The 25,985-nt window shown below is 35.2% G+C and overlaps 1 long non-coding RNA gene across 6 annotated transcripts; it reads right to left on the bottom strand.

Annotated features, from left to right (window-relative positions):
* Positions 1 to 21,540: 21,540 nt before the first annotated feature.
* On the bottom strand, positions 21,541 to 24,943 carry LOC141667127 (uncharacterized). Of its 6 annotated transcripts, XR_012552515.1 has the most exons (7): positions 24,736 to 24,943; positions 24,126 to 24,437; positions 23,639 to 23,790; positions 22,921 to 23,047; positions 22,679 to 22,787; positions 22,234 to 22,283; positions 21,541 to 21,903 (listed from the first exon to the last, which is right to left on the bottom strand). It is a non-coding gene; the product is annotated as an uncharacterized LOC141667127 (long non-coding RNA). The 6 variants fall into 6 exon arrangements; XR_012552513.1 differs by lacking the exon at positions 23,639 to 23,790; XR_012552516.1 differs by lacking the exon at positions 24,126 to 24,437.
* Positions 24,944 to 25,985: the final 1,042 nt, after the last annotated feature.

Raw genomic sequence — 25,985 nt, 5'->3', positions numbered from 1 at the left:
CCAGCAGAATAACCAACAAATATTCCTTCATCAGCCTTTGCATCAAACTTTCCTTTGTGATCAGATTGATTCCTTAAGATGTAACATTTGCAACCAAAGACATGTAGAAAGTTTAAAGTTGGTTTTCTTCTCTTGAATAATTGATAGGGAGTCATGCATTTTGCTTGATTGATTAGAGAAATATTCTGAGTGTAATATGCACAGTTAACAGCCTCAGCCCAAAAATAAGTTGGGAGCTTTGACTCCTCAAGCATTGTCCTTGCAGCTTCAATTAGTGATCTGTTCTTCCTTTCCACCACACCATTTTGTTGTGGAGTTCTTGGAGCTGAGAACTCATGCATGATCCCATTTACTCCACAGAACATCTTCATGGTTGAATTCTTGAACTCAGTTCCATTGTCACTCCTAATATTCCTTACTTTGAAATCAGGATGATTGTTGACTTGCTTGATATGATTGATGATGATTTCACTAGCTTCATCCTTTGATCCAAGAAAATAAACCCATGAAAACTTTGAGAAATCATCTACAATCACTAGGCAGTATCTTTTCCTTGAAATTGACAATACATTGACTGGTCCAAAAAGATCCATGTGTAGAAGTTGCAGTGGTTCATCAATTGCAGATTCAAGCTTCTTACTGAATGATACTTTCTTTTGCTTTCCTTTCTGACAAGCATCACACAGTCCATCCCTTGTGAATTCCACTAGAGGCATTCCTCTAACTAAGTCCTTTTTGACTAGATCATTCATTGTCTTGAAATTCAAATGGGACAGCTTCTTGTGCCATAGCCAACTTTCAACTGGACTTGCTTTGCTGAGAAGACAAGTAATGGATTCTGCATCTGTAGAGTTGAAATCAGCTAAGTACACATTTCCTTTTCTAACTCCAGTTAGAACCACTTTATTGTCCCTTTTATTTGTGACAATACAGGCTTCAGAATTGAAGGAAACAGTATTCCCTCTGTCACATAGTTGACTGATGCTCAATAAATTGTGTTTGAGACCATCAACCAATGCAACTTCATCATTGATGACATTTTCTTTTGAAATCAAGCCATATCCCATAGTGAATCCTTTGCTGTCATCTCCAAAGGTTATGCTAGGGCCAGCTCTCTCCTTAAATTCTGTGAGTAGGGTGAAATCTCCTGTCATGTGTCTTGAACAACCACTGTCCAAGTACCATAGATTCCTTCTTTGTCCCTGCACACAACAAAATCAATCAAGTTGATTTTGGTACCCAAGTTTCCTTGGGTCCATCCTTGTTAGTCTTTTTTCTAGACTTCATTCCTCCTGCATCTTTTGACTTAGGTAACTTTGGGTCAACCTTGGTCTCAGATGTGGTTGGTTGAAGTGTAGGGTTAGTCACAGAATCATTTAACACATTTGATTGAATTTGATAAGGCATAGGTTGTGCAAACATGTTATTCCACATAGGCATATTGTATGGCATTTGAGGCATACTAAATGCAGTAAAGTAAGGATTGTTAATGTATGGCATGTTTGCAAAATGTGCATGAGGATTCTGGTGAGACATAACAGGCATAGCATACAGAGGCGACATAGACATGTTAGGCATGGAGGGATTTGAAGGCATGGGAGCATTTTTAACAGATTTGCAATTATCAGATAGGTGATTAACACTTTTACAATGTACACAGCTTTTTCTAGGAGCATACCTATCAGGTGTGTAATTGTTATGTTTATTAATCCCTACCTTCCCATTTCTTTTAGATTTTCTTTTAATTTCCTTCTTATCCTCAACCAACTTAAGCCTATCTTTCAATTGATCTAAAGTCATGTGTCCTATATTCACCTTACTGACATCTCTGGATGTGCTAGCTCCTTCTTTGAAAAAGTTCTTGAGAGTTGAATCATTCTTTTTATTTTTAAAAGAACTTGCCTGTTTTAATTGATGAGCCTTCAACGGATGCTCTTTTTCTTCCTTCAACGGATAACTTTCATCATCCGTTGATTCCACATCCGTTAACAATCCATCAATTAATTCTAACTTCTTTTTGTTTTTCTTCCAGGCATCCTCACAGAATGATTCAATTCCCTGAACCTTGGCAATTTGAACACCAACATCCCTAGATGTTTTCCAGGCCTTGATTACCTCTTGCTCACTTTCTAACTGTTTAGAAAGAATTTCTACTTTCTTAACAGCTTCTTCTAGTTCACTCTCGACAGTCAAGCATTTAAGTTTAATCTTTTCAAGCTCAATTACATGACTCTCTAACACAGCATTCCTATCACTTAAAAACACATTATTTTCTTTGATCCTAGTGTTTTCTTTAGCTAGTGATTTAAGAGAAACACGCAAATGATATAATTCATTGGACATATCATTTATGGCTTCATTGCATTCATGTTTAGAAAGCTGAGAGAGATCAGTAGTAATTACCTAGTTGCTTGATGAACTAGTTTCATTTTCATCAGAATTAGCCATCAGGGCTAGGTTGACATATTCCACATCATCATCTTCATTTACCCCATCTGCTGCCCAATCATCTTGAGTGAGAAGGGCTCTTTCCTTTTGTTTGAGCAAATCAAAATACTTCCTTTTGTAATCAACTTGCTCAAATTTCTTTTTCTCAGAATTTGGCTTCCTACACTCACTTGCAAAGTGTCCACTAATGCCACAGTTGTAACATTTGAACTTTGATTTGTCCACCATGTTTTTGTTTAGCTTAGTGAACTTTGTGTTTTTCCTGAACTTCATCTTTACAAACCTCCTGGACAGAAAGGCTAGATGTTCATCAATATCATCAGATTCATCCTGACTGGAATTGTCTTCATCCTCAGCAACTTGCTCTTTACCCTTGCTTAATTCTGATTTGCTTGTGCCAATTTTGAGACTTGGCATTGTCTTTTCCTCATTTCTGGCTTCAACCTTTTCACTGTTAGCTACAAGTGCAACTGATCCTCCTTTTCTCTTTCCCTTTTCCAACAGCTCATCTTGCTCCATCTCAAGTTCATAGGTCTTCAAAATTCCATATAATCTTTCAAGTGTGAAGTCCTTATAATCTTGAGAATTTCTTAGAGAAACAGTCATAGGCTTCCATTCCTTTGGTAGAGACCTTAGAAATTTTAGATTGGAGTCCTTGACTTGGTACACTCTCCCATACAGCTTTAATCCATTCAATACTTTCTGAAATCTGTTGAATGTATCATTCAATGATTCTCATTCTTCAAAGTGGAAATATTCATATTGTTGAATGAGAAGCTGCATTTTGTTTTCTCAAACTTGCTCAGTGCCTTCACAGATAAGCTGCACAGTATCCCAAATTTCCTTAGCAGTTTGGCTATTGATGACATTGTCAAACATATCTTGATCCAGGCCATTAAACAAAATATTCATGGCTTTCTTGTCCTTGTGGACCTCTTCAATATCTTCAACAGTCCATTCTGCCTTTGGCTTGGGAATAGACTGTCCAACAGCAACTGTAGCAGTAGCAGCTGTGGCCACCTTGTGTGGGATGTGAGGACCATTCTCAATGCAGTTGATGTAGCTTTCATCTTGAGAGAGAAGATGTAAATGCATCTTCACCTTCCAGTGATGATAGTTATCACTTTCCAGGATTGGAATCTTTACACCAATATCCTTCTTACTCATGCTGTTAGCAGAATAGATCTTTAAACTCTTTGTATATTAAGAGCTCGCTCTGATACCAATTGTTATTCCCAGTGAACTAACAATGAGATTTACAGAAGGGGGGGTTGAATGTAAATCTCAAAACTTTTTCAAGTTTTGAGCAATTTGTAAGACTAAGTGTTTGAGTGATCAAATATGTGTGAATTGCTTGGAGCTGATGCAGATAGATATATATTCAAACACAAATGTAATGAACACAAAGAACTTAAAAACTTTTCTGGTGGATTTGTTGTTCCACCAGAGATGTGTTATTTCAGAAAATCTGTGATTCAAAATTAAATCACAGCTGCTTCCTAGTACAAACTAGATGATTTTCTCTCTTGATATTTCTAAACAGCTCAGGGAAAATTCATATCTAATTACTAGCTACTACTTGGTTTATATAACACCAAGTTTACAAGTGAAGACAAAGATAAAGTACAATAAGACAATAGTTCTCCACTTGTTTCTGTTCCATTTTTATCCAGTGTAATATGGAATTATCTGTTGACTTTCCATTATGAACCAGACTAAAAATGGCTGCTTTTTCTGCTGTCCTGAAATAGGCTACCACATCTCTGTCAATCCATGTGCCTCTGTCAGCTTTGTTAACTGTCACTATCAACTGCTATGAGACTGAGCATCCGTTGAAGCTTTCATCCGTTGATGGCTTTATCCGTTGATGCTCTAGCAGTGCATCCGTTGAAGCTTTCATCCGTTGATGGCTTTATCCGTTGATGCTCTAGCAGTGCATCCGTTGAAGCTTTCATCCGTTGATGGCTTTATCCGTTGAAGCGTTAGAGACATCCGTTGAAGCTTAGTTTCTTATCCGTTGAAGGTCTTCAATATCAGTTGATACTTCTTCACTTATACAAAGTTACAAGGCATGAAATATTTACAATTAGCCCTCCTACTTGTACATCCATTAGTAGTCAACATGACTGATTATCTTCTAACAACATCTAAGAATTACAGCTTGAAACCAGAGAGTGAGATGTGCTACAATACCAAACTTATTGCTAAGTAAGGCTACTCCTTCAACGGATAGCCAAGATGGTCTTATCCGTTGAGGCTACAAACACTAGATTTCTACTTAAGTGTTTTGCTGAACCTATCATCAAACTAATACACATATTCCTAACAAGTTTAATCCATCAGAGTTTGCAGTATCAGGACTTAAACTGTCAGGATTTTCAGTATCAGAATATGAATCTTCATTTTCAAATCTCAGCTGATCATGGTCAATGAAATCTTTAAGACCAGTGATCTTCTTGTCATCAAAAGAGACATTGATAGATTCCATGACCACTTTTGTTCTCAAATTATAGACTCTGAAGGCTTTTGTGGAAAGTGGATATCCAACAAAGATTCCTTCATCAGCTTTTAGATCAAACTTTGATAGCTGTTCAGGATGAGTCTTGAGAACAAAACACTTGCATCCAAATACATGAAAATATTTCAGATTTGGCTTCTTTTTCTTCACCATCTCATATGGTGTTTTTCCATGCTTGTTAATGAGTGTTGCATTTTGAGTAAAACAAGCAGTCTGCACAGCTTCAGCCCAGAAATAGGTTGGAAGCTTTGCTTCTTCAAGCATTGTACGGGCAGCTTCAATGAGAGTTCTATTCTTCCTTTCAACAACTCCATTTTGCTGTGGAGTTCCAGGAGCAGAAAATTCCTGCTTTATTCCATGGCTTTTGCAGAATTCTTCCATTATCAAATTCTTGAACTCAGTGCCATTATCACTCCTTAAAACTTTCACAGAATCTTTGACCATTTTATCCAGATGTTTGATATGATCAATCAAGGTTGATGCAGTTTCACTTTTTGTATGCAAGAAATACACCCATGTGTATCTGTTGAACTCATCCACTATGACCAACGCATACTTCTTCTTTACAATAGACATGACATTTACTGGACCAAATAGATCAACATGTATTAGATGATAAGGCTCAAGAATTGATGATTCAGTCTTGCTCTTGAATGAAGATTTTCTTTGTTTGGCTTTCTGACATGAATCACAAAGACCATCAGGAGCAAATACTGTGTTTGGCAATCCTCTCACAAGATCTTTCTTGACCAGTTCATTTATATTGTTGAAATTTAAATGAGAGAGTTTCTTATGCCAATTCCAGCTTTCTTCAATTGATGCTCTACTCAACAGACAGATTGCAGAACCATCAGTACTTGTTGAAGGCTTAGCTTCATAAATGTTACCACGCCTGTATCCTTTCAGAACAACTTTGCCTTTAGATTTACTCACAATTTCACAGTGTTCTTCAAAGAAATCAACATGATAACCTCTGTCACAGATTTGACTTATACTCAGTAGGTTGTGTTTAAGTCCTGAGACTAGAGCTACTTGTTTAATTATGACATTTCCAAGATTGATATTGCCATATCCCAATATTTTTCCAATGTTGCCATCTCCATAAGAAACACTTGGGCCAGCTTTTTCCACAAAGTCTGATAGCAGGGCCTTATTTCCAGTCATATGTCCTGAACATCCACTGTCCAGAACTAGAATATTTTTCCTGTTGCCCTGCAATCACAAAGACCACTAATTATTAGTTTTAAGGACCCAGACTGGCTTGGATCCTTTGGCCTTATTAAGTTTGTTAACATTTGCAGCGGATTTAGCATCAGAGCTTATGTTAACATTTTTCTTATCAGAACTTACACTATCAGACTTTGAATCAGAATTTACACTAGAAGGAACAATGGAAACTTTCTTCAAAGAAGGTTTTATTTGATAATAATCATAGTACAAACTATGATATTCCTTACAAGTATAAATGGAATGCCATAAACTACCACAATGAAAACAAGGATTTTATGGTTTGTATCCAACAGACTGACTCTTAACTCCTGATTTTGAAGGTAAGGAGTTAATATTCTTATTCTTCCTGCAAAAAGAAGCCAGATGGTTAGAACTTCCACAGTTATGACATGTTTTCCTAGGAGCATCAGGAACAGGTTTATAATCATTGCTTTTATTCACACCTTCCTTTCCATTCCTATTTTTCCTAGGTGATTTTACCTTGTTTGCATTCTTAACATCTTTCAGCTTATGTTTAAGCTGCTTCTTCGTCATTAAGCCTATGTTCACTTCAGCTGTCTTTTCCTGTTTTAGTTTGTCAGAAGTTGATTCCTTTGTAACTTCTGGTTTTTCATTTTCAGACTTTACAGTTACAAACTTAACAGGTTATAACTTTGGCTTTTGCTTATCAACAGACTTAATTTCTTCAGTTCCTTTATCTTTCTTATCTTCTCCATAACCTAAGCCCTCTTTCCAGTTTCCACTACTTAGCAAATTTTGAGTTGTTTTGCCAGAGTTAGTCCAAGTCCTGATAATCTCTCTTTCCTTTTCTAACTCAGTTTTTAGAGATTCGTTTAATTTTAGCACTTCATTCCTAACATAAAAAGCATCATCTCTATCCTTCTGAATTTGATGGAACATGACTAACTCTTTTTCTAAGAAATCATTCCTTTTCTTAAATGCAAGATTTTCAGAAGTTAATCTTTCACATGTTAAAGTTTGATCTCTATAGCTAACAAACATGGTTTTAAGATATCTTCTCAACTCATTAATATCATCAGTATGAAAAGCATAAGTAGTCTGAGGTACCTTTGTTTCAGCAGCTTCAGAACTGCTCTCAGCACTTTCTTTATCAGCATTTGCCATCAATGCATAGTTCTCCTCACTTTCAGAGTCTGAGGTGTCTGTCCAGCTTTTCTGCTTTGTGACAAGAGCCTTGCCTTTGTCACCCTTTACCTTCTTGCAGTCAGGAGATATGTGGCCTTTCTCACCACAGTTATAGCATTTAACATTGGTGTAATCTCCTCTGTCAGATTTTTCTCCTCTGCCTTCAGATCTTCTGAAATTCTTCTTATCAGAACTTATGCCTTTCCTGGAAAACTTCTTTCCCTTCCTGAACTTCCTGTATGCAATTTTTGTGATTCCTTTCACCATAAGAGCACACAGCTTCATCATCTCCTCATCAGCATCAGTCTCAGGCAAGCTTTCAGAATCTGAGTCATCATTACTCTCAGAACTTGATGACTCAGTATCAGACTTTATGAAAAGAGCTTTACCCTTGTCTTTCTTTGAGGAAGCTGCTTTGGGGAATTCTTCTTCAGCCTTAAGAGCAACTGTCCTTGACTTTCCTCCTTTCCTCTTGCTTCTTTGTTCCATCTCCAGCTCATGAGTCTTGAGCATTCCATAGATTTCGTCAAGAGTTGTTTCATCAAGATTGTAGTTGTCTCTTATTATCGTTGCCTTCAAATCCCAGCATTCAGGAAGAGCTAACAGGAACTTAAGGTTTGAATCTTCAAGATCATACTCTTTATCAACCAATGACAAATCATTCAAAAGTTTGACAAATCTATCATATAAATCATTCAATGACTCATTAGCCTTTGAGTCAAAGTGTTCATACTCTTGAGTGAGTATTGTCTTCCTGTTCTTCTTAATTGTGTCAGTTCCCTGGCACCTTGTTTCCAGAGCATCCCATATCTCCTTAGCAGTCTTGCAGTTGATTACCCTGTTTGACATTACATTATCAATGGCACTATGCAATAAGTGTCGTACCTTAGCATCCTTAGCAATTGATGCTATGTCTTCAGCAGTATAATCACTCTTCTCCTTTGGTACGGTCTTTGCTGCTTCACCTGCAACTGTAACAGCGAGCTTGGTTGGTTTGTGAGGGCCTTCCTTGATTCTATCAAGGTATTCTGGATCTGTTGCTTCCAGGAACATGGTCATCCTTACCTTCCATATGGGATATTCAGATGGTCTCAGTATGGGGACTCTGATGGTCTCATACCGACTCTGAATTTGTGTCTTTGGTGGTTCCTCAGTTGTGGTAGGCTTAGTTGGAGTTTCTGTGTCCGACATGATTGTGTTTGGATCTTTAACTGTATGTGTGTTAACAGAGTAGCTCTGATACCAATTGTTAGGTCACACACACACTGTAGAGGGGGTGAATACAGTGTATAGTACACTCAAATCGAACTTTAAGAACTTAAGTAACAGAAAACAAGCTTTATTGAAACAATAAACTCTGTTACAGTATGGAACTGTTACCTCTCAGTGATGAACAAATATCACGAGAGCTGCTAGGGTTACAAGGAATAATCTTCTCTAATAATGATAACACTTATAGTGTAAACCCTATGTATGTGTTTATATACTACACAGTTACAAGATAATCGCTAATTGATATGGAATATAATTCTGCTTCCTAAAATATATCAATCAGATATCTTTTCTTCCAAGTATTCCATTCTTCACGGAATTCCTTCTTCATGCATATCTCTTCTTATGTTTATCTCAATCTTCTTTTATTTAATCAGCTACTGTCCTTATCTGATTATCCTTCAGCACTTAAGCTCTGATATCTATCTTCTGATGATTATCTCCTGATAACATACGTACTGATATCCTTAAGTCCTGACTTCCAGTATAAGTACTGATCAACAGTTAAGTACTGATTTATCCTGTTCAGTAAGATCTGAAAGCTAAACATAAAACATATTAGCCTTGACATTATCAAATATATCTAACATAGCTAATTTCAATTACAGCAATGGCACCCGTAGTCAAAATCATGTCCTCAACTGGGTACGTTTATGAAAATAACAACTTTATGGCTTTGGTGAACAAGCAAATTCCAGCATCTGAAGACTATCACAAAATGATGGACTTCATACTGAACTGTAAATAAAGTTATGCCGTGCTTGAGTCTCTAACGATTTACTGTGAAGTTGTCGAGGAAATTTGGACTACAGCAGTATTCAACTCAAAGGACAAAACCATTACCTTTACTCTCAAAGGTAATGAACAATGTATTAACTGTGATATAATTCAAAATTACTTTAAACTGCTTGAAAATAACACACTTGTTCCACACACAGACACTGATGTGAGTAACATGCTAATTTTTATGGGATATGCTCTTACTGCCACTAAGTTAGGTGATGTTAGGAGAATAGGTCTTAGGAAAGAATGGAGCTTCCTATGTGATTCCTTTATTAAGGTGTTTTCTGGTAAAGTTAGCAACTTTGATGCTGTAACTTATTCACTTGTTAACATGCTTTATATGTTTTTAAGTGATAAGTATTTTAATTTTAGTACTTCTTCCATGTATGAATTAGGGAGTAAGTTAGGAGATATAAAGAAGAGGTCTAAGAACATCTATTATGCTAGATTATTTATGATGTTAGCTAATTTTGTTTCTAAGGATCTCTCAATTGAGAACCCAACAAACAAGTTAGATTGTTGGGTCCAAGAGAGAAGAATTATCGCTGACTTGAACAGGGGAAATCACCACAAGGACGTTCCTCTTATTTACATGCCAATCATGGAACAGCCTCAGGTAAATGAGGTAAATACTTCTGTCCCTACTACTTCTTAACCACCTATTTCTTTGCAATCAACTATGGTCATGGCACTTGTGACAGTGACCAAACAGGTGCCAACCCAAGCCACAAAACCAAGAATTTCAAAATCCAAGTCAATGAAAGCCCCCTCTAATTTCTCTCAAAAGAAGCTAGTTGTAACATCCACTAAGAACCAATAGGGGAGTGTGAAGGGAAGTAAGTCTAGTGAGGGACAGGGTGAACATAAAAAATTCCCTAAGAATAAGGAGGGAGAGGTGTGTGTAACCCAGCCTAGCCACACTGCAGTTTCCCAACAAACTATAGTGCTTAATAAGGATATAAGCTCATTACTAATTTCATCCTCCCAAAAGGATGTTATTATTGAAACAAGATCTCAACCAAGAGCACAGGACAAGAGGGTTAGGGACACAAGCTCACCCCAAACTTACACTAGAAAGAAGAAGTCTAAAACACTTGGGGATACACAAGGTGCACACACAGTGCAAACTGCAGTCAAAGACTCTGTTACAACACCTTCTCAAAGTCAGATTGATGTGGCTCCTGTAAATGTGGAGTCACAACCAAAATCTTTAATAATAGAAGAACCTCACACACCAAACTCATCCAAAAAATCTTTGGATATGGATATGATTCACACATCAATCCCTGATTCTCCATCTCTAACTCTCATAGAGAAGCCAAAATCTACAACCAGTGAGCATCATCTTTTAGATGATTTGTTGGCTCACTTGCCATTTCTTTCTGATTCTACTGAGAAATCTGTATAAAATCTTAAATCAATTACCACAGATTCTACAGTAGTTTCAACTCCAAAGTCTGTCATTTCTACTATCTCGACGGATATTGTTCATCCGTCGACTAGTGATTGTATTTCGATGGATGTGCTTAACAGCAGTCATCTATTGAAATTCTCAACTACTACCTCGACGAATGTCTTTCATCCGTTGAATATCACTGCACAACTTGAAATCTCAACTGTTGTCACAAGTGTAGATGATTTAGTAGTTGTACAATCACTTCTAGGATTGAGGGAGTGGAGTGAATAAAGTGAGAGGCTGAGTTGCTCTCAGGAAAAAGGAGAGGAAAAGAGTGAAAATATGCAAGCTATTTCTTCCAGCTTAGAAGAAATAGCTATTTCAGCAAGATTATCAAGCTATCTTAGACTCTGTTTCTTATGAAGTTGAGGCACTTACTCACCCCGTTCCAGCTTATCAAGTCTTGGTTGAACATGACAATGAGGCTACTGAGAGAATTCTAAACTTAGTGCACACAACTGCTTCTATGCAAAAGGCCAAGAATGTAATCACTTCCATGCCCTCCACAGCTGGTTATGACTTTGATTATCCAACTGGTGGTCCTGAGGATATATATGGGGATGAAGATGATGATGAAGGAGATTTCATGCACATAGGGGGAGAAGCCGACCCTAGCTCAAGTACAAACACTCCATCTTGGATGTTTAGCAAAGAATGTGATGAGCACCATTTCAAATCAACTCGCTTTCACATAATTCAACAGACTTAGACAGCTCTTCAAGCTACTACAAATGCCAACACCACGAGACTTGGTCAAGCACACCTTGAGTCTCTTCAACTACACCAAATTCAATCTTTAAAGCAAACTCAAGATGTAACTGAGCTCAAGATAAAAATTGGTCAAGTCAAAAAGGACAGCACTGCAAGATTGGAGGCTACCTTTCCTGACACAACAATGTTAGATATCAACAGACAGCTTAGGAAAAACTCTGATCTAGTCAACAAAGTGGACCCTTTGGACACCAGGCTCAAGACCCTGGAAACCTCAATCACTCAAATACACCTCCATCAAGCTCAACAAACACTGCTTCTTCAAAAGTTGGTGGCTGCACAAACCTTGACCCCGGCTCAACTTGATGCTAACAAAAAGGGGGAGACAGACTATATCATTCCAGTTAGTCAAGGAGAGTCAACCAGTGAGGGGGAGAAAGTGCACGACATACAAGTCAACAAGGTGATTGTTCCATAAATTGCTTTCTCTAAGCCACCAGCTCTTGACAGCATTGATCTAATCAAGATAGCAGCAGCTGAGTTGAAATCAAATGAAAATGGAAGAAGCTTGATGTGGCAGCAGCTGAGTTGAAACTAAATGAAAAATGAAAGAAGCTTGATGAAAACATCTAGAAGAAGTTTGGTCCAATTGAGAAGTAAGACAAAGTCTTCTCTCATTTCTCTCAATTGAGACCAATTTCAGCAAATGACATGAGCTTAGGGATGGAAAGAGGTCAATCCTCATCTATTAAATCTCCAAAGGACAATGTGACTTTTAAACCCAAGAGAAATTATCCAAAGAATTCAGACAAAAATCCATTGGACCTAATGTATGAAACCCCTAAGTCAGATGAAAAGAAGCTGCTTGGAAGGTCTATAGCTTTCTTCAAAGATCCTAGAGACTCAGTCTCAAAGAAGAGAATAGCCAAAATCTACAGGAATGGGAAAATGATCTGTGTGGTGGTTGGACAACCATAATTTGCAGATGCTAAGAAAGAAGAAAAGGTGAGGTTCAAATAACAATAAAAGCAAGCTTCTTTAGATGCCAAGAACCTAGCTAAGAAGCCTGCAACCATAGAAATTGCTTTGCCTACTGTGACATCTGAGAATCTGATTGAAGGAAAGCAAGAAAAACTAAAGCAAACTAGGAAATTTAGATACAAGCTCCCATCCAAGAGGAAGCTGGATTTCAATAATGATAAGGAATAATACATGCCAATCTAATCTGCTTCTTCAAGTCAACCAATCATACCTACATTGAAGGAGGCTAAATTCAAGGTTGATCCTAACATAACTTTCCATGGTGAACTTATAATCCCCAAGGATGAACCTATAGATTGGGACAACCTGCCTCTTCCTAATCTAAACATTCCAATCCATGTTAAGCCAAGAAAGACAAAAAAAGAGCTATCAAGAAGGGCAAGCATGTCAAACTTCAATCCAAATCACTAGCCACACCCAAACCAACTGTTAACATGGGAGATCAATTCTTCATTTGTGACATTAAAGAATTCTCAGACATAAGTCTCTATCTGGAAGAGATAGATGAAGTTAGAGCCATTGATGCTTACAGATATCTTCCAGACAGATTAGTCTTCAGATACAAGGGTGGAAGAGAGATGACTTGACCCCTTCACAGAATTTTAAATAAAGGTTATTCTACTTTGGTGACTATCTTCTCCTCACTCAAGAAGAACTTTGGATTGAACATAGTTTCTAAGAAAATGGTACTTAACAAGATTGTGGAGATAAGGAATAACTGGAGAGGACCAAATGCACTCCCAAAAGTATTAACAATTCCTTTTACTGGAGATAGGGTGCATTTGAGGCCATAATGGATAATGGAGTTCAAAGATGAAAAATACATCAGAAGATTCTTCAGATTGGAAGATCAACTAAAGATTGCAAGCAATGAAACTCTCATTAAGATGCAAGAAAAGATGGATCAGAAAAATTAAGATGAATCTGAGTTCTACAGGCAACTCCAATTCTAAATTGAAGAAAACAATGTGAAGTTGGGAAAGAAGTTCAGACAGTCAAGGAAATAAGCTAAATTTGCTCAGTCAAGAGGAGCACCTTGAAAATGGCTTGTGAGATTCTCTACAAACCTTCCTCTGTATGTTTGTCAAATAAATTGCAGCACTTGTAAATTTTATCTACTATAATTCAGTCTGTATTCAAAGGGTGTTTTGTTATCATCAAATTTCTCTTAATTTATGCCTACAATCCAGTAGACATAAATTGGGGGAGATTGTTAGTAATATGTTGTGTATTTGATGATAACTTGAACAAAATACTTAGTAGATATTTTTAGTGCATTTGTAGCTTTCAACGGATGATCACTTCAACATCCGTTGAAAGAGTAGCTTATGTTACAATAAGATTAGTAGCACATTTCTGCATATTATAATGCCTTAATGAATTAGATGTAGTAGAATGTTTAAGTCATGACTAGATTGATATGCAAGATAGGTTGGTTAATTGTAAATATTAGATGCCTTGTAATCTTGTATAAATGAAGTAGAGTTAACTGCTATAAAGATAGTCTCAATGGATGTTCCACAAGGCCTCAACGGATTATCAACTAAAGTCTCAACGGATGATCAACCAGACTCCCAACGGATGTTCAACAAAGTCTAAATGGATGATCCTAAAGAGTTTGAACGGATGAACAAATTCAAAAGAGCAGTTGATAGTGACTTGACAGTCACATGCGTTGACTGTATGCAAATAGAATGTGGCAGCCTAATTACAGGTTTTAGAGAACAAAGAAGCATTTCCATTTCCATGCTAAACTGAAGATATTCAAATATGCTGGATTGAGAAATGAAGAAGCATGAGATTAAACTAGAAACATTTTGTCTTATTTGTTTATCTCTTTATCATGTAACTTGGTGATATATAAACCAAGAGTATCAAGTAGAACATTATCTCCGTTAGTAATCAATTACCAGAGAAATAGAAAAAGCTACATCTGTAAAGAATTTCTCTGTTCTTGTGAGTTCAACTTGTACGAAGCCGTGTACAACATTGTAACCCAGAGTTCTATACTTAATATATATCTCCGGTGGAAAAGTTCAATCCACCAGAAAGTTTTTAAATACTTGTATTTGATTACTTTATGTTTTGATTTCATCAATACTTTCATTCTGCACCATATCCAAATCAAACACAGTTATATATGAAGGGTTTCGAGCACATAAACGCAACGGAAACAGTAATTAAAAACGTTAAAAAACATAATTTTTGAAACCCGCCGCAGGATCCATGCGAAAAACATATATTTAATTCATAGATCAGATTGTTTACCTTAAGAAGTTTTACCAATTGATTGACTAATGGAGATCCAAAACTTGTTCAATCATCACGCATCCCGCTCTCGCGATCTACGCTCTGTCGGTATCCACACGAATGCTTGAACTCAAGGATTGGATGTGTACTAGCACAAACTCGTTTCTTCTTGCTCTCTCCATCTTCTCTCTTGGTGGCTATGGTTTTAGTAAAAGTCTTGCACACCCTAAAAATCAGCCACACAAGAGATATTATATAGAGAGTAGAAAAACAAATTATAACTCTTAACTAATTAGGAATTATTATTAATTCGAAATTCCTATTTGTATTATAATTAAGTCTCACTTAATTATTTAACAAATAAATTTCATAATTAATATTAGTAAATTTGAATATCATTATTTATCTAATTAATTAAGTCAAAATTAATTAATATTATAAATAATTCTAATTACTTTAATTTATTTTAAATCCAGTTAAAATTAAATAATCCTTCAAGCATTCTTTGTGTGTGACCCTATAGGTTATTATTACGTTGGCAATGAATTTTAAATTTAATTTAAAATCGTAAACAATGAGCGGCATCTAGTAATACATCATTGCTACCCAAGTAATAATAATTGAATCGGTAATCGATTTAACCTTTTGTGAATAATGTATAATATAATTTAACCCCTTTAACCAAATATTATAGATTAAACTAGAGGCATGTAATGTGTCATCCTCATCATAGTTTAATCCAAGTTTCCTTGATCAATGAGTATACTATCATATCAAATCAATATTTGAGTGTGGCCACGCATTTCATAGTCTAGCTCACACAAGAGGCCAATAATATCACTCCTAAAATAGGAGGTTTAAATCCCATCTAGATCATTCATATTTCTCATACAATTCATAATATACCCAATGTCCACTTTTATCATTACCCGGTCAAGGATAACTTTTAATGGAATCAATGTATATTAATTCTCGTATAGAAATATAATGACTTCAGGTCTAAGGACCATTACATCATTATCACTGTGAGAATTACTTATGACACAACAGACATGTAGAATCTCACATTGGGTCTGTCCAGCACCATGTACATATACATCTGCCTGTGCTTTTGACTTTAGTATCACTATACCTGTGATCAATGAGATGTGATCATCAGTCAACAAACACACATGTCTTAATGCATTGTTATTGTCCCTTAATAATAATACTCGACTAGGGACCTTTAGGAATATTGATACTATTCTCATAATGTTATTTCTAAGTCACGTACTTAGAGATATAGAATTGCATATCATATTCCAAGGACATTTATTAATCTAACATTTATCATTACTATGTACTTTACATTTATATCTCCTTAATCATTAATCTCATTAATAAGGTGATATCGCCTAAGAATATGTCTAAACAATCTCCTTGGTTGTTTCGAAAAGTATCAATATATTCAGCTTCCATTATAGAATCATCAATGTTCTTACTGTGAACCATTCCAGCTAACATAACTTATATTTAGACAAAACACAAACCAGACATAGACACATAATCATCCTTGTTTATCCGAAAATTAGGTTAAAAAACTAGTATCAGTGTAACCCTTTACAACCAATTCCCTATCTTCTCCATATACCAAAAATAAATCTTTAGTCCTCTTTAAGTACTTAAGAATATTTTTGAAAATAATCCAGTGACCCTCACCTGGATTAGACTGGTATCTGCTGGTCATGCTCAAAGCATACGAAACATCAGAATAAATACATAGCATTGTACACATTATAGATCCAATCGTTGACGCATCTGGAACTTTCTCAAACGGCCCTTATCATCTAATGATTTAGGGGCAATTATCTTTTGAGATCACTATCCCATGAGACATCGAAACATATCATTTCTTTATATCCTACATCCTAAAATGATGCAATATTTTATCAATATATGTACTCCGACTAGGTCGATTAATCTTTTCAATCTATCTCTATAGATCTTGATCCATAATATATAGGTAGCATCGCCTAAGTCTTTCACCAAGAAACTATTTCTTAACCAAGTCTTAACAGCCTGTAGAGAAGGTATGCAATTCCTTATTTTTTATATGTCATCTACATATAATACTATGAATGTCATATGGCTCCCACTAACCTTCTTGTAAATACATGGTTCATCTTCATTTTGAATAAATCCAAACTCTTTGACCGTTTCATCAAAATGAATATTCATTCTCCTTGAGGCTTGCTTCAATCTATAAATAGATAGAAGCAACTTACAAACTATCTTAGCAAATTTTGGATCGACAAAACCCTCAGGTTGTATCATATATACATCCCCTTCAAGGCTCCCATATAAGAAAGCAGTTTGACATCCATTTTCCAAATCTCATAGTCAAAGTAAGTAATTATTGCTAACAAACTCCTGATGGACTTGACCATGGTAACCGATGAAAAAGTCTCATCATAGTCTATACCATAAATTTGTTTGAAACTTTTTGCCACTAGTCGCGTCTTATAAGTCTGTACTTTACCATCCATGTCAGATTTCTTCTTGAAAACCCACTTGCACCCTACAGGTTTTACCCCTTCGAGTGGATCAACTAAAGTCAATAATTTATTTTGATACATGGATTCCATCTCGGATTTCATGGCCTCTAGCCATCTCTTGGAGTCTGAACTATTCATAGCATTTTGGTAGGTGAGAGGCTTATCATTATCCGTAAGCATCACATCACCATCTTGAGTCAAAAGAAATTCATAATTTCTCCCAGGCTCATGGTAAATCCTACTAGATCTACGAATAACCTGTGTTTCTTGGACATGATTACTTTCAATATTTTGATGTACATCATGATCTTATTCCAACTCTGGTTCAATGTTATCATGTGGTTCTTGATCTTCATCGAGATGTATTATCCTCCCACTGATTTTCTTAGAAAGTAGTTCTCCCTCAAGAAATATAGCGGCCCGATAAACAAACACTTTATTCTCGGAAGGATTATAAAAACTATACCCTAGTCTCACTTGGGTATCCCATAAAATAGCATCTATCTAATTTTGGTCCAAGCTTGTCAGAGGCTAAACATTTTACAAACGCTTCACGTCCCCAAATTTTCATAAATAACATGCTTTGACGTTTATCAATCCATATCTCATACGGAGTATTTTCAACCGCTTTGGTCGGAACTTGGTTAAGTCTATATACAGTTGTTTCTAGAGCATAACCCTAGAAACTGAATGGAAGATCCGCTTGACTCATCATCGATCGCACTATGTCCAACAAGGTACGATTTCTCCTCTCAGAATCTCTATTCCATTGAGGTGTTCCAGAAGGAGTAAGTTATGACTAATAGAGATCCAGAGCTTGTTCAATCACCACGCATCCCGCTCTCGCGATCTACTCTCTATCGGTATCCACACGAATGCTTGAATTCAAGAATTGGATGTGTACTAGCACAAACTTGTTTCTTCTTGCTCTCTCCATCTTCTCTCTTGGTGGTTAGGGTTTTAGTAAAAGTCTTGCACACCCTAAAAATCAGCCACACAAGAGATATTATATAGGAAGTAGAAAAACGAATTATAACTCTTAACTAATTAGGAGTTATTATTAATTCGAAATTCCTATTTGTATTATAATTAAGTCTCACTTAATTATTTAACAAATAAATTTCATAATTAATATTAGTAAATTTGAATATCATTATTTATCTAATTAATTAAGTCAAACTTAATTAATATTATAAATAATTGAAATTACTTTAATTTAATTTAAATCCAATTTAAATTAAATAATCCTTCAAGCATTCTTTGTGTGTGACCCTATAGGTTATTATTACATTGGCAACGAATTTTAAATCTAATTTAAAATCGTAAACAATGAGCGGCATCTAGTAATACATCATTGCTACCCAAGTAATAATAATTGAATCGGTAATCGATTAAATCATCCGTGAATAATGTACAATATAATATAATCCCTTTAACCAAATATTATAGATTAAACTAGAGGCATGTAATGTGCCATCCTCATCATAGTTTAATCCAAGTTTCCTTGATCAATGAGTAGACTATTATATCAAATCAACATTTGAGCGTGGCCACGCATTTCATATTCTAGCTCACACAAGAGGCCAATAATATCACTCATAAAATAGGAGGGTTAAATCCCATCGAGATCATTCATATTTCTCATAAGATTCATAATATACCCAATGTCCACTTTCATCATTACCCGGTCAAGGATAACTTTTAATGGAATCAATGTATATTAATTCTCGTATAGAAATATATTGACTTCAGGTCTCAGGACCATTACATCATTATCACTATGAGAATTATTTATGACACCACAGACATGTAGAATCTCACATTTGGTCCGTCCAGCACCATGTACATATACATTTGCATGTGTTTTTGACTTTAGTATCACTATACCTATGATCAATGAGATGTGATCATCAGTCAACAAACACACCAGTCTTAATGCATTATTATTGTCCCTTAATAATAATACTCGACTAGGGACCTTTAAGAATATTGATATTATTCTCATAATGTCATTTCTAAGTCACGTACTTAGAGATATAGAATTGCATATCATATTCCAATGACATTTATTAATCTAACATTTATATCACGGTAAATTAAGAATTAATCAATTATAAAGAGAATAATCGATTTAACATAAACATTAATAATCCTAATGTCTTAAACTAAAATATCATAGTGTTGTCTTTAGGGCACAAACACTAAAAATATAGTCATGGTAGAACTGTTCTTAAAATTGAAAAAGTAACCAGAATTACATTCAACCCCACTTCTGTAATTCTTGTTAGATTTTTTAGGAATAACAGTTATTGAAATTGAGATGAGAAAACCTTTTATGCAAGTTCCGGTTGTCTTTCAAAGATGCTCTACTAAGTAGACATATTTCAGAATTATTAGTATTTGTGGAGACCCTGACTTCATATAAGTTACCATGTCTGTAACCAGTCATTGTAACCTTGTCATCTAATTACTGACAATTTCACAATATTCCTCATAAAAAGTCACATGGTAACCTCTACACAGATTTGACTCACACTGATCAGATTGTGCCTGAGTCTTACAACTAGTGCTACATTTCAATGATGACATTTTCAAGCTTAATCTTGCCATATCCCAAAGTCTTTCCTAAGTTGCCTTCTCCATAAAAAACATTTGGGCCAGCCTCCTCCTTAAAATCTGATAGCAGGGATTTATTTGCAGTCATATGTCTGAGCATCCACTGTCCAAGACTAAAAAAATTTTCCTGTTAACCTGCAATCAGATTTAACAATTAATTAGTGTTTTTAAGGACCCGGACTTTCTTGGATCCTTTGGCCTTTTTAAGTTTGTTAACCTTTGTAGCAAAAGACTATGATCATATTTTATGCTAACATTCTTAATATCAGAGTTTACACATGCAGAAACAACTTTTGATTTATATAAAGAGGGTTTAAGTTCATAGTAGTCATAATATAAACTATGATACTCTTTACATGTGTAAATTGATGTCAAACACTACCACAATGAAAAATGGATTGTGTGGTTTATATCTAACTGTTCTATTCCTAAACTATGACTTAGGAGGAACAATATATATTCCTTTATTCTTCCTGTAAGCAACAGCAAGATGACTAGCACTACCACAGTTAGGAATTAGTTTATACTTGTTCTCCTTCGCGAAACCTTTTTTTCCATTTCTATTCTTTCTAGGCTGTCTTTCCTTGTTTTTTTATTTTAACACCCTTCAGCTTTTGCTTAAGCTATTTCTGAGTTATTAAACCAACATTTGCTGACTTTGTATGAACTAGTTCATACTTATCAGTTTTTAAATTTGACTTAAATGCAGATGTTGACCCTTCTTCATTAACTGACTTAAAATCATCAGCACTTAAGTTAAACTTTATAGGTCTTAACTTAGTCTGGTTCAGGTTTACCTTAACATCAGTATTTACTGGTTTAACTTTCTCAGTTTCCTTTTAATTACACTTATCAGAATTAGTTTTATTATCATATCCTAATCCTAATCCTGATCTCCAACAACCATTTTCTATTAAACCCTAATTTATTTTTCCTGAACTAGTTCCTTTCCCATATAAGCATGCTTCTGTAATAGTTTTTCTTTTACATTTAAGGCATCATCTCTTTCCTTTTGAGTTTCTAGCATGAAAATCAACTCAAATTCTAGGTGATCATTTCTTTTCTTAAGATCAAGGTTTTCAATTTTAATCCTAGCATTTTCAAGACATACGCCATAAATGGGCAATTGTAATGCCTAAATGGTGTTACAATAGGCCCCAAAAGCATTACAATAGGTCTATTGTAACACCAGGGGGCGTTACGTAGACGAGCATTACAATAGACACCCTATTGTAACACTTTACTGAACTATTGTAACAAAGAGGAAAACGTTACAATAGGCACCTACTATAACACTAACTGGCCCAAATGTAACACAAAATGAGTGATACAATAGCTTGATCAAGATTGCATAAGTGGGACACACAAGGGGGTCTCATTTAACATATTGTAACAGTCTGTTTTATCTACTGCAACACCAATTGTTTTGTAATTAAGCAATAATAACATATGTAATGTAACACTATATATAATCATATATTACATTAGAGTAGGGCAAATGTAATCATTAATTTTAAATTTTTTGAAATATATGCTTAATTTAAAGAACAATCCCATTAGCAACAAAATATCAAAGTTGCCATACATAAGAGTCTTAATATCCAAATCATACTACTAGATAACAGTGTCAACTCCATACCATTCTACAACTTTACATCCAAACTAGGTCAACATCATTTAATCACACCCCAACACATATCACAACTATGACAAAAGTACTAGATTATCAAAGACTAGATTACAACAAAAGTATGTATACAATAATAAACTCTGAGCAAGATACCCTCAAGGTACGCCACTTGACATTTCCACCTCGAACACGCACTCTCCTAACAGTCTTGTTGCTAGTCTTGTTGCTGGAAAACTTGGTATTTACAGGCTGTTTTCCCAACTCATACCTAATATAAAAAAAACCAACCTTTAATTCAACCATCAAATCTACATAACTGATACCACCGTCATGCTCTTACGACTATATCACACAAATGAAACCAACCAACTACGTGTAAAACATGCCAAACTACTATACTTGTTATACATGTTAATAAGCCGACAAACATTCCATTTCTGTAAAACACTGAAGAAATAATAATTCAGTGTATATATGATTGAAAATAAGAGCAACTATCATTTCAAATACAAAAAATCGAACTAGCCATTAAAGAATCAAAAGTAACAGTAACTTATAAGTTTGATCCATATCACTATATTTACAAATAATAGGTTACCTGCAATAGATCACTATATTTACAGAATTATCAGCTCGGTCCTGCTGTGCCTATTTACAGAATCAAATCAAAATTTAATAAAAAACGAACCACATTATAAGTTATAGTAATAACTATAAGTCTATGCATTGCACATGCATTTTATTACTGTTTGGACACAACTGGCATGGATATAGGAACCCAAAACACTAAATGTAAAGACATTAATATTGTGTTCCTCTCGGATGCTATTGTTGCAGGAGGTAGAAGAGTTGACTGTTCCCCCAACTGCTTCAATTTATTACCCCTATTCACACTGTAAATTATTTATGATACCCCTCTTTTTCAACATTTTAGTAGCTTTGTAATAAGATCTAGTGAAGTCTTGTAGCAGCTGGCAAGATTAATTGATCTCTTGACAAATTAGTGCGAGTGAGTGAGTATAGTTAAGTGGGTCCAGGCTTACCTTCATTTCGGTTCATCAGTTTTGGAACCAAAACTTCACTTGTCTTGGCTTAAGGCCTAAATCTTGGCTTAATTTCATCCTTTGTTTGTCATCCGGGTGCGGGCATTCCCTGTCAAATTTCATTACTAATTCATTACTTATCACACAGTGCAGTAATTAATCAAATTATCCATCTAATTTGACGAGAGACTAATTATAAGGTGACACACTAGTGCAAATTAGTTACAGTTGAGAGTTCATACGCTTCCATCTCTTGGATCTGATGAGCGGTGTGTCTGTGGTAGCGCTTCTTCTTCAACGGAGGCTGCAGTCCAGTATCTTGCTCGTTTTCGGAGAGGCCTCCTTCAATCTGTTGTGCATCTCAATCCTCTGTATTTTAGTTACAAAAATGTTAGTAATTCAGGACATTTACAAACAGTTAAACATTTACAAGATGCAGTTTCTGTTTTGATAGCCTCCAACTATGCTGCCATCACTGAAATTTAAACTTATTAGGAAGCCTAATGCATATACAAGTAAACTCATATATCTTGACATTTACAGAGTTAGAAATATATAAGATTATAAGAGTCTTAGAATATACTTACTTGCCACATCTTTATTTGTATATGAAGATAATGCAAATTGATTAAACGTAAACATATTTACCTGCTAATTAAATACCAATTAGTTCAGCTCCTGTGTACCATCTTCATTGAATCTATTATATTATGTGTGTGTGTCGATGCGTGTGTTTTGGCAACCAAGAGGAAAAGGAATGAATTGTTGAGACACAGAACAAAGGGATAGCAGGTCGCATATGGTAAACGAGAGTCAAAAGAATAAACTGATATGCATTTACTTGATATTATTGATAACCATTAGTAATTATTTTTGAGATTTTCTTTATTTTTTTCATTGACTCCCATCCATCTAAACTAAAATCATTAACTACGGGTCGTGGGTATGGTGGGTAATAACTGTTTTTCAAGAGGTAGACAATATTATCTCCATCAGCTGTCGTCCTTAGCTCGTTCTCCTCCAACCCTATCCCTTTTGACAAATAACTTAGCAACCTCTCCTCCACCTTGTGAAAATACTTTATGTACTCCTCATTAGCCTCCCTACAATCACTGATATTCAAAAAATATATGTTTAACAAATTCTTCTGTATGAATATATAGGCTAATGTTTTGTCAGATCTGAAAAAGGAAATTTATAATTCTAAAAAGAACTAAATGTTAATTATATTATGATTTTATCCTTCTTAATTCCTTTGATCATAGTGTGTTGGATACCATCTTCTCTCGGTTACAAGAAGTTAGGGTTTAGTCTCGGTGAAGGCATGTGTATGAGTATCAACACATCCATCAAAACCTTGTTCGACATTGAAAGAGGGCGGGATTCACCACAGAGCATATAGTGGTACAACAGGGTGCGAAGATTTAATAAAAGGTCGAAGTTTTACCTGTAAGAAGATGGATTCTTGGGCTAAAACTTGTAATTTACATCAGATGGAAACAAATGATCAAACCAGTCTTTAATTCCATTAACTTCATTTTGTAACTTAGTTCCATATCCCTCTACACTCTTAGCCCCGGGTGGCTTTGCATAAACTATATTCAAATAAAAATAAAAGATAAATGCATACAAACGAAAACCAATCAAATTAGTATTAGAAAAGGCCCAATAGTGCTTTAAAAAAATTGAGTGAATTCTCAATTTTCAATGAAACTTATCTTCTCTGAGACAACAAAAGTATCTTGTACAAGCACATCCTCTGGAAAGGAAGAAAGCAGTTAGGATCACAATCCCAAAAATGCATCGACTTTTCAATTACGATGAATTCAAAAACAATTGAAAAACCTAATCAGTCCAAAACCCCTAATTACTCAAACATCTAAGTCAAATACCCTAACTAGTTAAATATAAATAAACCACTAATCAAAAAAAGAGAGAAGAAAATACTCTAATTAGTCAAATACAAATAAACCAAAGCGAAGAGAAGAAGATGCTAAGAAGTTCAAAACCCATATTATCTCAAAATCAAATAAAAAATTAAAAATAAGAAATCTAACCAGAGTGAAGAAGAAGATTTTGTAATGGTTGTTGTAGTCGGTCAAGGAGAGATAGAGAGAGCCTGAGTGTAACGGCCGGGAACAAGGAGGGTCGGTCTTATGTTTGAAGAGAAACGGAGCCGATAAAGGGGGTTGAGGGAGAGGGTTTGAGAGAAGGTTGAGAGAGATTTGCAGAATTCCCTTTTGTCGGGAGTGTGTTTTCATCTGGGGGAAATACCGTCCAAATATTTCACCAAATTAAATTGAGCATAATTTTTAATTTTATTTTTATTTTTCTTTTCAATTATTTAATTATTATTTATTAAATAGTAAAACAAAAAACCAGTCTTTGTGCTCATGTATAAAAAATTCTAAAATTTGAATTATATTATATGTTACATTAATCATTCACTAGTAACCCATAATATAATTTTTATACTAATTTATGATAATATTTTCCACCTTAAAATTTTTAAAAATTAAAAAAGTATCTCATGTAACACCAGATGTTGGTGTTACATGTTATGCAACATTTTCTGCAACACTAACTTTATAGCTATTGTAACACTAATGAAGAGGTGTTAAATAGAACAAAAACTAATTAGCTAATGTAACGCTTCTTGTAACACTTGCATTACAGTAGCCCACTTATGGCGTAGTGAGAGTTTGGTCCATATAACTAACATGCAGAGATTTAAACATTAACCTTAGTTCATAAATATCATCAGTATCAAAAGTAAGTGTGGTTTGAGGTACCTTTAATTCAGTAGTGTCAGCCTCAATATCAGCATTTTCCATAAGAGCATAGTTAACACCATCATCTGATTCTGATGTATCATCTAAGTTCTTCTTCTTGGTATTCAAGGCTTGTTTCTTCTCAGCCCTTGGCTTCCTGCAGTCAGCTGCAAAGTGTCCTACTCCATCACAGTTGTAGCATTTTTCCTTTGACTTGTCATATTTTCCAGACTTTAACTCCTTCTCATTAGAATTTCTTCTCTAATTCCTCTTATCAGTATTTGAGGAAATAGAGCCCATCTTGAAAAACCTTTTTCCCTTCTTCAAGTCCGTATAGACTATCCTTTTAAAGTTTATAACCAAAAGAGCATCCATTTGCTCGATATCTTCATTGTTATCATGATCACCTTCAATGTCTGATTCACTTTCAGAGTCTGTATCATCATTAGAGTTTGATAACTCAGTATCAGAATTTACAATCATAACCTTGCCTTTAGAGTGGCTTTTTCTCCTATCTTTCTCCCTTGGTTCTCCTT

Source organism: Apium graveolens, chromosome 6 (genome assembly GCF_009905375.1).
Source record: "Apium graveolens cultivar Ventura chromosome 6, ASM990537v1, whole genome shotgun sequence".
Classification (NCBI taxonomy): Eukaryota; Viridiplantae; Streptophyta; class Magnoliopsida; order Apiales; family Apiaceae; genus Apium; species Apium graveolens.
This window is presented reverse-complemented; position numbering and strand designations above follow the sequence as displayed.